Source organism: Rhodnius prolixus, unplaced genomic scaffold (genome assembly GCF_049639745.1).
Source record: "Rhodnius prolixus isolate KJV_2025 unplaced genomic scaffold, Rpr scaffold_1, whole genome shotgun sequence".
Taxonomy (NCBI): domain Eukaryota; kingdom Metazoa; phylum Arthropoda; class Insecta; order Hemiptera; family Reduviidae; genus Rhodnius; species Rhodnius prolixus.
The window spans coordinates 58,795,145-58,807,049 of NW_027411581.1; the positions used below are offsets into that span (position 1 = coordinate 58,795,145).

Here is an 11,905-nt window from a genome sequence, read left to right on the forward strand (position 1 = left end):
TTGATGGACAGAATAATTGCTAATTTCGATTATCCAACGTATAGAAAATTACAAAAGATAAAGGAGGGGGGAAATCTAGCCATTAATAACATTCAAAATTATTAATATAAGAATCATGTCTTATACAATATGTCACCGGTAGCGTCAAGTTACTTTATAAAATTCAACAAATTGCCTAAAATGTTACTACATCTAAGCTAGTCACTAAATCTATTATTCTTCTACTAGAAATTTGATAGTTAATCAAATATTGGACTACGAATTAAATGAAGAAAAACTCTACAGTAATTTATAAAATACAGTTTTTCATTGCCATCTTTTTGCTGATGATAAAAAATAAGTTACATTAATCTAGTTGTCCTTTCATTTTAGTGCAGTTTGAAATGGAGCCCTAAATATGTTGAAGACAAGAATTTATTTTGAAATATGAAGGAAGTTTCTGTATTATTTTGAGTATTTCACAGATTTTGGGCGATAATAGCTTACAAAAAATTATTTTTTAAACTTATTTTCAACAGTGTATCAGACGACTGAATTTGAACCCAGCAAGTTTTGAAGTTAAGTATTGATTTAAATAGAAACCATTTAATGGTTTGAATCATTAATTGCCCTAGTTGAAATATGGCCTAAAAAATATTCAATTAGGGAGTTTTTCAGGAGAGTAGAATATAAATGTATTCTACGTGATCTGTAAGTGTTATTACTTTTTTTTTTAAAGGGGTTAATTAAGAGACTATTGCTTTGACTTTTACTAGCAATGATAGTATAACTATAATGCAGTCAAACAATATTTTTTTCTTCTGTTGTGAAATAGTTTTGGATTAATTTATTTAAAAAAAAAAAGTTTAATAACGTTAGATAGTTCATTTATGTAATTACAGCGAGCCTGAGTAATTTCTGATTAAGGTAACTTTTTCTTTCATTGATACTAAATTTTATTTGCATATTATAGTAGTTTTTTGATAAATATTATAAAGGTTCACTTCATTATAGTCGGTCTTCTTTCGTAGTCTTTAAATACTTATGAATCTGTCTGATTTTTTTGTAGTTTTACGTTAATCTTGAGCAATAAACTTGTAAGTTTAAATTAATAAAAAATAATAATGCCTATATTAAGATGCTTAAGTTAATGATGTTGCAAATTAATTTAATTTTAAGGGCTGTTTAAAAACAATCATTTCATAGTATTTTGTCTTCTGTACTGTTCTGAAGAGGAACCAAAAAATTAGTCACTTTATCGTAATTATTATATCTTATTTTTGTAGTCAGAAAGTATAGAAGTTTTATTCCTTGCCTTCCAGTTTACTACTGTAGTGTGCACAAAGCTTTCAATTGTTAAAATTTCGGCAATATTAAGAGCAGTATTGAATGAATGGATAAGAGTGATTATGGATGAATTCAGATTCAGGTAGGATGTTGATGTTGTGGTTAGATAGCCTACTTTGACTACTAGTTGCCTAAAGGTTGGTAAAACTAAACCCTCAAGGAAGACTTTGCTGATAAAGTAGATCCAATGGTGGTCTTGCCAAGCGCACTTTGTTTCTTTTGATGATATTTCTTATTTCTTATGACGCCAATATTTCTGAATCTTTTAAAATGTTTATCTGAGTAATTTTTAGTCTGCTCTATCTATTTAAGCCGTGACACATATAATTTATATTAAAATTAATAATTTGCATCAATACTCTGCCATGAAACTACAATATTATTTATTTATAAGATAGGAAGTTTTTATTATAATATATTCATGGAAAAAATTGAAATTATTTTTCTTTTTTAAGTAAGAAAATTAACATATATTTACCTCCTACAGTATCGCCTACATTAAGAACTATTTTACCTATAAAGATGGTGTTAAAAATGCTAATCACTATAAAAATTCCCCACTAATCTTGGGAGGAAAAAAGAAAAAAAATCACAATGGATTAAGGAAAAAAGAACTACTTGTATTAAATATATGATACAATTTTGTAAATAAATTTTTTATCTTGGTATATTTGTCGTAGGCGGCACTTTAAAGAAACACTGGAATGCGGGACAATAAGGCTGAAAATTCTAGCCTTTATATTGTAGTGATGGACTATCTTTACATGTTTATTATTTATGATGACGAGATACGGCACAATGCGCCAAAAGTATCTAAATTTTGCTTTACTCGGGTGAATATATTATCTCTGGTTATATAAGTGGGTTAAATCACTCTATTAATCAAGTATCCATTATTTTAGTAAGAAAATAAATTTAACTTTTTTATATATATATATATATATATATTTTGGTAGAAATACTTCTACTGTGAATTTAATAATTTTCTAATATATTTATGTTATTAATTATACCTTGTTAACCTCTTCCGTCAACAGGTGTTGAAGGTAAGATTCTGACTGCCACAGATTAATTAGTTTTCTGTTGGGCAAAGCTGTGAAGGATTTAAATGAGCCCACAGAAATGCCAACATCCTACGCTAACTCTCCGGCGTGGCTTCAGTCCACCTGTCGTCTTCAACAGTAATCCTCTTCCTTGCACAGATCTGGTTGCGCTACCTTGGGCTCTTCATAGAAAAACGAATCAAGTGGAACTTAAAAGTCAAGCAATGACAAAATGTGCCAAACTTCTTTACAGACTACTTGGACTTAGGCTCCAAATTGCTTATAGAACTCAAACGTTTGAGATATAATACTATCCTCAAACCTATGTGGACATGCCCACTAGAGCTGTGAGGTTCAGGTAAACCTTCGAATTTACAGATTTTGCAGATATTTCAGTCAAAACAAATAGTTGTTGATGCTCTTTTCCGAAATAACACCAGTTCCATTCTGCTCTCACTAATCGCTCTAATCCGTTTTGTAAAGTCTTTCGCTTCTATTACAGCTAACAACCTCTACACTGACTGAATCGTCAGTGGCCTCCACGACTTCTTTGAGGTCCGAAGATCATCATATTTTGAACTACACAACGTAGTTTCTCTCCTCCTGCTCTTCACGCATCATTTACATCTTCATCATATTTATTTATTGTACATATATATATTTAAAGCAGATTAAAAATTACTAAATGAGTTTTCTAAGAATCGGTTGGTCTAGTGATTACGAGCGTGGTTTGTAAGTTGGAGATCCTCAATTCGAAACCCATGAGTAGCTAATTTTTGTCAGAAAAAATGTTAATTGAAAAGAGCATGCCTTCATTGACGTCCAGGAAACCTAATTTCTTAATTGATTGTTAAGCCCCGCCTGGAAAAATAGGCGATTACTTTAGGCCTTTATCCAGGCAGTTTCGTTCTCCTTACAGAAGACAACATAATGCAGTCACAAAATTACTACTGACTTTTTTCTCTGAGTCTTGGGTGTTGTCCAAGCCTCGGCAGTTCGAAGGTTCTTTAGAAGTATGTGTATTGCCCAGTATAAGTTTTTTTAAATTCTATTTTAGTATTTCCAGTTCTCAGTAGATTTGTTCGTTTTGTATAAACTACGGTGTCCTAAAGGTAATAAGTAAAACATTATTTTGGAGCACTTGCACATTATACATTGCAGCCTTAGGGGCGTAGTCACTATGCATGCAACTATCTAGAGCTTTTAAGTTTTGAAGGTGTTCGATGGTTAATTACAGAATAGAGCTATCTGAAAGTTGTACAGTCTTAGTCTAGGTTAGTATTAGGAAAAAGAGAAGTTAGTCGAGTTTAGGAAAATCTAAAAACTATTACTACAAAATTGTTTTACATTTTGGTCTCTACTCCGCTATTTTGGCCTTTTCAACGATCGTAGTGAAGCGTAGGAGACGTTATTATTGTTTTGACGAGTCTCGAAACTGTACTGGTTTCAATAAAAAAAAGAGAAGAGTTTAAACCATAGCGTATATTCGAGTAGATGGCACTTCGAAGGAAAGCCGAACACACTAAGAAGTGTGTAAAAAGATGCAAGAATCTTTTAAATAAATTTTGAAGGCTGAAAACGAGACAAAAGACACCTTATCTATTGGATTCCAAGTGATGATTAAATAAGTAGGAAAGAAATCGATCCTGTTTAAAAGAAGATCCATGGTACCTTAAGAAGATCACGTCGCAGAAATTAATTCATTATTCTTCAAAAGAAAAGGGAGGTTTCATTCACTACAAGCACAAGGAATTGACTTAATAGGCCTTCATTTGGATTCAGTGCCTAGGAACACGCTGTTCTAATCTAGAACTTTCATCTACCCAAATCTGTAACTATAAAGCTCAACTGAGAGTTCGCAAAACTCAAGTAGTAGCGGAGATTACCATCTCCGCAGGCTTTGGTAATTTACCATGAGTGGGGCTGTGCGCAGTTCTTGTTATTAAGCTGGAACACCCGCAGGGAGCCGAAAGCCTTGAAGTTCTGACCAGTCCAGTTCTCCAGGTGACAAATTTGATTTTTATTGAGCTCATTTTGCATAATGCTCTGACATATATTGGAATATAAAGGTAAAATACACAACTATATAAAATGCTATTTGATCTCCGCCCTATTCCCAGCAATAATTTATACCTTTTTGTTTATTCAACGATTGTTTATATAAATTTATTTTGTTTACATAAATTAACAGAAGGATATGCAATTCACCTTGAAGCCTACAAATTTTGCAGCCCACTAATTGTGATTTCCTGCTCATTAGAGCGCTTCTCTTAATTTCTCTTCTTTGTTTGACTAAATCAAGAATCTGTATAAGAAATCATCCGCTTTCCCAATCTACTAGTTATTGGGAGTTTCCTACCATTTCCGGCCAAGCGCCGAAGAAATATATTTATTGTAGGAACCCTGAGAAAACCAATCTTTAGGCTCAATGATCACAATATACCTAGAAAAGAAATTGAAATTGTAATTGTAAACTACAGCTTTTGAAAGTAACCCTTTCTTTTGTAATATGATTTTACATGCTTTTATAAATTACTTACTGAAGATATATTGTATCACTCGTATTTAGAAGAGAGTTCTTAAACATTAATTGGAACATGTAGAGAATTGGGAAGCTCCTGAACCCCAGTCTTACAGGTCCTCCAGCTAGAAGACGCTAATTGGGGGGATCTAGTAGGAGTAACCATTTTTTTTTATATATAAGGTTTAACCAATAGTTTCTTTTGGTTTAAATTCTCCTAGAGTTAGTTAGATTTCGCGCAGTAAACGAGCGATAAAATCTCAATCAGACAGGACATGAGATACTACGAGATAATACTCGTATTTCTCCTACTTCGGTCACTTTCAACTCAGGACTAGTCTCATCCACTCGCCGCGAAGATTTTTCAGAACCTGAAATGACATTTGAAAAATACATTAAACCTAATCAAGTCAGCACGGCAATCTCGTCAGATCTGATCAAGATTTACTGCTAGTTACCTGTGTTAGCGGCAGAACATTTTTGGTTACCTCTGATTGTTTCTGGTTTTCTTACATTTCGTTACCATTTAATTGTATTTTCATACAATCTATTTTAACTTGGAACGAATGTAAAACATCCTTGTTGGAAGTAGACACCTAACGGATATGATTAATTAACGGTCGTTACTTCTAACTCAATTTCCCGTGTAGATGTTGACAATATTCAAAAGTGGATTCATGTAAAAGAAATAATTGGACATTCAGTCGCTTGTGGATGAAGTGTAAACTCAGAGGGATTGAAAAATAACTAAAACAAGTACAAAAAGATGAACAGTCGGCACGGCCTTTAGAAATCAGGTGGCTGTAGATCAAATCGGGCCTCTCTGTCTACTGTGTTCATTTCAAACACCTAACAAGTGGTTTTTATTTCTTAATTTTTTTTTTTTTGTTCATTTCCCAAGTTGGGCCGAAAAAACCGCCTATCATAACCGAGATCTTTACGGCCGCGCACTTTCGGGCATTCTTAGATTGTTTCTCTACAAAGATGCCTTCTTTTTCTTTACCTTTGTTCTACAATTATTTTGTAGATATGTCGAACGGAGAGCAGAGTGTCAAAACTTTTGGACATATTTTGTTCAATAAACAAGATTTTGTTGAATTAGTATTTTTCGCTTGTAATACGTGTAATACAAAAACAATAGTTAGTATTTATTACGTTTTTGTTTGGCAATTATTACAATCATACAGCTGTACGTCGTGGAACTGTGTTCGTGACGAACTAGGGAAGTACGGGTGGGTCTGTCTAGAAGTACATGGTTTTGGGCTCCTCAAGGTGAGCTCACAGCAAACATTTTGCTCCGTTTTGCTCAGCAGTATCACTGATTTGTGCCTTGTTTATTAATGATCACAATAATGTGCTATTGTTTGTTTGTTTTTTTTTTTGTAATTTTTAGCCTCACGACAAATCAGATAAGTTGCTGAACCTTTTTTGTTGAATATGGCCAAACATATTATTCAACCCAGTTATTCTGAAATGCTTGATTTTCCTCAAAACTGTATCGTTTATAAACTTCGTCAGTTCGCGACATCCTGGTTTCATCCTTTGCTCTGTTGTCTCAACATCTAACATTAAGAGTTTATTTAAACTAAATTTAGAAATTCATACCTCTTTCTCTGCACAGTTTCCATATTTCTTGGCTGTTCCGGCAGCAGAACAACCAGTTCCAGAAAGCTCTTAGTTCCTCTTTGTTTTTATGTAAGCTTACTCTTGGCTGCCTATCTCTTTAGTTTTATTTGAAGGGGCATATTTGATCTATTCTAAACTTAGCTTATAATAAAAACTTACTTTTGCATAATTCCACCTTATTTTATGATGCGCTTTATTTTCTACAATTAAAAAAGATTTTAAAAATCAAATTAGTTTTCATTTTTAGTACAGCAGTTCAACTTTGAACAACTTCGTGCTCCGAACATTATTCCCTTGTCGGTACGTCAAAGAAAATTCCCCTGGTTTGGACATCGTTTCTGTCCTGCGCTTCCTCCATGTGATCACTTCAATTCCTTACATGGACGGTTTGAGCGCTTACTTCTCTCTGCAACATCCTCTCCAGCTACACCATTCTCAAGATAACCGCGAACCATCAGGTTCTGCTCTACTTCATCTTTGTTCTAATCGGAGCGTTCAGAATAGCGCAGAGCAAATCATTTGCTTGGATTAATTTTTTAATCTGTTCTAAATTCTACGGCAATTTATTCAATTTGGCCTTCCAGACTGAGTTATCAGGAAACTACTTCCCCTTAAAGTGGTTTATACTAATTGCAGATAAACATTTTAGATTTAAGGTACTTCTGGGGAAGGGAATCTGGTAGATTCCCTCTAAAGTGTTATATCTCTATAATGTACGGATCTATTTCTTGTATGCACAGTTCATAAGCGTTAAATATATTAGTAATATCGATTTAGAAGAAAATTCCTTATCACTCTGCAGATCGTTCGTTTTCTCGAAAATGGCTTCCCATAACACCAAGATTTACAAATTTTTTATTTATCATTTAAAACAAAAAATCGTTAAAAGGCAGATCTCGGGGGAAGGAGGGGTATGCTCTGTAAGTATTCAAATCAGTGTACACCACAGTAGCAAATTATGTTACGTTGCTAAGAGCTAAATATGATTCAAATGTTCTGAGTTGAACACCAAAACCAAAGAAAAATGTGATTGTAAACCTTGAAAACAGAGCGGTAAGAGGAGGTGGGTTAGTGTTCACGCATTATTAAACTTAAATGGACATTTACAGGCTTAAAGTAATCAACTGAACACGATTTAGATAAATCAATCTGTTTTATACTTATTGGTATAATCAAACTTTAAAATATGACGTAGCGTGGGCTTAACTAACCTCTATATTTTAATATATATATATATTTATAGTACAAAATAATGTAAATAAAACACATCTCTGCCCACTGACAGGTCCGGCGTCACCACCAGGCTTACCCTGGCAAGTGTCGGGGCCCACCGGCACTGCCGCCCTCCGAATGGAAGACACAGAGAGAGCGATTAAAGCGAATCAAGAAGCTGAATCAACCGGGCATAAGGTACATGATTTTAAACAGAATGACTGCCAAAGAAGAAGACGACGGCTAATCTTCAGAATAGCGACTGGGGGCGTGTCCTATTTATTTAGATCGTTTTATTTCCTGTATAATTTTTAATCTGGTCGGCTGTCGCCACATGATTCCATCCACAAAGGAGCCTGCTGAGGCTCTGTCTCTAAAAAAAATTTAATCAGACCAGAATTACTTATTATTCCATTACATTTGTAATCGTAACTTGTAATTAAAGGCGACCCTGTCTGTACAATCCACCTTTGTCTTAGTTATTGATACACTGAAGCAGAAATCAAATAAGTTTGCTCAAAACTAGACAAGAATTACTTATTTTTACAATTTATTTGTAATAGCAATTCGAAATTCAGGTGTGAATTGGATTGTACACACAGGGTAACTAGAATTTTGGAATAAAATTGCAAAATAAAAGGAAAAATAAGGAATTCTCCACCAGTTTAACTAGAAAGATAGATATTTCTTCTTCTATGTGTTAATAATTAAGCCAAAAGTGGAATGTATACACAGGGTAGCCTGAATTTCGAGCTACAGTTGCAAAATTTATGGAAAAATAAGGAATTCTCGTCTAGTTTGACCAGAAATTCTAGGATTTCTGCTTTAGTCTATTAATAATTAGGCCAGAGGTAGAATGTATACACAGGGTTGGCTGAATTTTGAGTTACGATTGCAAAATTCAAGGAAAAATAAGGAATTCTCGTCTAGTTTGTCCGTAAATATTAGGATTTCTACTTTAGTCTATTTATAATTAAGGCAGAGGTAGAATGTATACACAGGGTTGGCTTAATTTTGATTTACGATTGCAAAATTAATGGAAAAATAAGGAATTCTCGTCTAGTTTGACCGTAAATGTTAGGATTTCTACTTTAGTCTATTAATAATTAAGGCAGAGGTAGAATGTATACACAGGGTTGGCTGAATTTTCAGTTACGATTGCAAAATAAAAGGAAAAATAAGGAATTCTCGTCTAGTTTGTCCGTAAATATTAGGATTTCTACTTTAGTCTATTAATAATTAAGGCAGAGGTAGAATGTACCCACAGGGTTGGCTTAATTTTGATTTACGATTGCAAAATTAATGGAAAAATAAGGAATTCTCGTCTAGTTTCACCAGAAATACTAGGATTCGCGTTTCGGTCTCTCATTAAAGTCACTGAAGCTGAAATCTCAATCTTTCCATTAAAACCAGTCCAAAACTCCACATTTCACAAAAAAAAATATTGTGAAGTATCTTTCAGGAGCTGTGAAACAACTTTCCAAAATCTCTTCAGCGTTTGGAAAGCGTTTTCTTGGAATGTTATTCCATACTTTGGCAAGAAATGTTTCGGAAATAGTTTCTATTGTACAGCAGACAATAGTTTTCATTTATAAACTGACCTCGTTGTTTTCCCTTTAGTTTAAATCTGTAATCTATAAATAAAACATGTAATAAATTATTGTTAAAGTTGCAACCTAATCAACAATCAATAACTGTCATCATCAACCAACATTAGCGAATAAATTTGTATCACAATCATAATATGTTATCGTGCTATGCTTAAAATGTAAACCTGAAGATAACAAAAAAGCAAGATAGTTCTATGTTAACATTAGGAAGTTCTACATTGAGTAGTGAATTCAATCCAAGTTTTTAGCTTCACATCTTCAGATTTTTCTTGTTAATTTTTCAGACTTTTCCGGTATGTTTTTTTCTCTTAAGAATTAGTGTAAAGTATGATTTGCATAATTTTGTATTTGCTTTTCATTTATTGTTTATTATTTGGCTTGATGAGATTAGATACAGGATTGGCTGGTTTTCCCATGCATGGCAACCAAAGCCGCTCCTTTCTGGTGGCTTGGAAAATCTTCAACTGTTCATAAATCCCTAGGATTTCACTCTATAAGTGTATAAGGTCAGCCCTTTACCTTATATGGATCATAGAGTCCAAGGGACCTTATCTTCTGGCGCATTCTGTAGTAAGTTTTTTCAAGTTCTTCTATTGCTTAGATTCCAATAAAAAGAATATTACCATTTTATATGTATTCTGTTTTTAAACATGATTATTTTTTTTTATAAAATGTAAACATTTAATACAAGCTAAAATTTATTAATTTAAACAATTTGAAAAAAGAAAGTTACGATTCTTTTATTTTGTACTTTTTAATACAATTTTATTTCTTTCACACCTTTCGGTTTATTTGCTAACCACAACTCCAGGAGATAATTTAAGTTAAGAGTTTAAAAACGAGTTGAAAAAACTAAAGTTTTACTTTTACTATTAGGGATCATTGTATTAACTATATTTAATTTACAAGTTTATTTCCTTTCACTTAACGATTAACTGATCTACTTCTCTTGAGGAAAAAAGCACATAGACCTAACTAAGTATAAAGCTTACAAAAAAATTTCTTGATTTCTTTCTCTCTCTATCTGACTGAAAGGAAAGCAAGAAAATGCAAGAGAAATTTTTAAAAATAGGAAAAAAAGTCTGGAGTTATCCTACGTTTCAAAATCAATAATAATGATACGTTTGCTTGTCTGCCCCCAACTAAATTAAGGATCATTTAAAGCTTGAGAACATTATTTTATATTTTGAAACTACGTTGGATCGAGTCACAAATTATCAGTAAATTTCTCTAACCGTAATTATCAATTAACGGGTTTTGCAAAGTTCACTTAAGCTTTGGTTAGTATTAATACACTTTCAGTGAATTATTATAGGTTTTTATTTTCTGGATTGATCGTAAGGAGAGTAAATCTGTAGCACTTTTGGGTAGATCTACAATTTTTAATTTACACTTTCTTTTTTTTTACAATTGCCTGGAATTAATTAATTTTAGGACAGTTGAGAGGAAGATTAGGATTTTGAACTTCCTTCTAGAATGTCACTTGGGTGAATTGAGAAGTTGAGCACATTCACAATATTGACTTGGATTAAATGATTGGTTGAAATGATAGGTTTGAAAGTAACAATGTTTTCTAGGAAAGAGTTTTTTATCTTTTATTTACTTAAGGCGCGTCAACATCTTAGGCCATCGGCGGCCGGAGCTTTTTTTCAGCACACTGTCGGCTTCCAGATTGTCCATCAACGGACAGTGGGCTGTAAGAAGCTTCTAGGAAATCTCCAAAGGCTAGCAGCTGGATTCTAACTCGGGATCTCCGCGTTGGAATCCACTATTCCCTAACCTCTGACCTAAAGAGTATTATTATTATCATTTTTTAGTTTTACTACACCGTCTACACAAATAAATACCTGCTTATCGCCTTTATTCCACTTTGTTTTCTTGAAAATGGATTTTAAAAGATTTTGTGGCTTCACGCTTTTCTCAAAAATAATCAAGCTAATATTTTAAAAGAAAATTGAAATCTATCGGAATTTTTCTCAATCATACCTCAGTAGAATATAAATCATGTGATTATTTCACACCAATAATATTTCCTCTTGAATATTGATAAGGTTAAATAATTCACTTCACTAGTTTAATGTTAATATATTGCAAAGAAAAGTTTGCTTTTGCATTTAAACTGTGTTCACTTAGATAAGCAATGCATTTAACAAGATTTCTATCTTAGGTAAAAAAAACTACAAATTCTCAAGGGAAATCCTAATCGGTTTGTGAGTGAATATTAATGAATGGTTATTTAAATATTTGTATAATGATTTGATTAAAAAAAAAAAAAAAATTATCAGTGAATTCAGAGATATTAATGGAATTCTTCGTCTCTTAAAGTATTTAAAACATTGTTTTGATTTCATAGTTGTTTTGATATTTGATTTGAGTTTGAACCTAGATTTTAGTGCATTTTCTTGAGTAAAGTGCCTAAATGGTTGCTATGAGTAAATCAAGAACGATTTTGTAGAAATTGGGGATGTAGATTTCAGACTTAATTTGCCCTGAAAAGAGAAAAGATTGGCCTTAAAGTTGAGTAACCATTAATCTTTGCCCTCAAGTTGCATATTTAGATACAAGTT

General features: G+C 32.8%; 1 long non-coding RNA gene across 1 annotated transcript; it reads left to right on the forward strand.

Annotated features, from left to right (window-relative positions):
* Positions 1-9,415: 9,415 nt before the first annotated feature.
* On the forward strand, positions 9,416-9,912 carry LOC141451548 (uncharacterized). The gene is made up of 2 exons (XR_012456883.1): positions 9,416-9,631; positions 9,730-9,912. It is a non-coding gene; the product is annotated as an uncharacterized lncRNA (long non-coding RNA).
* The last annotated feature ends 1,993 nt before the right edge of the window (positions 9,913-11,905 follow it).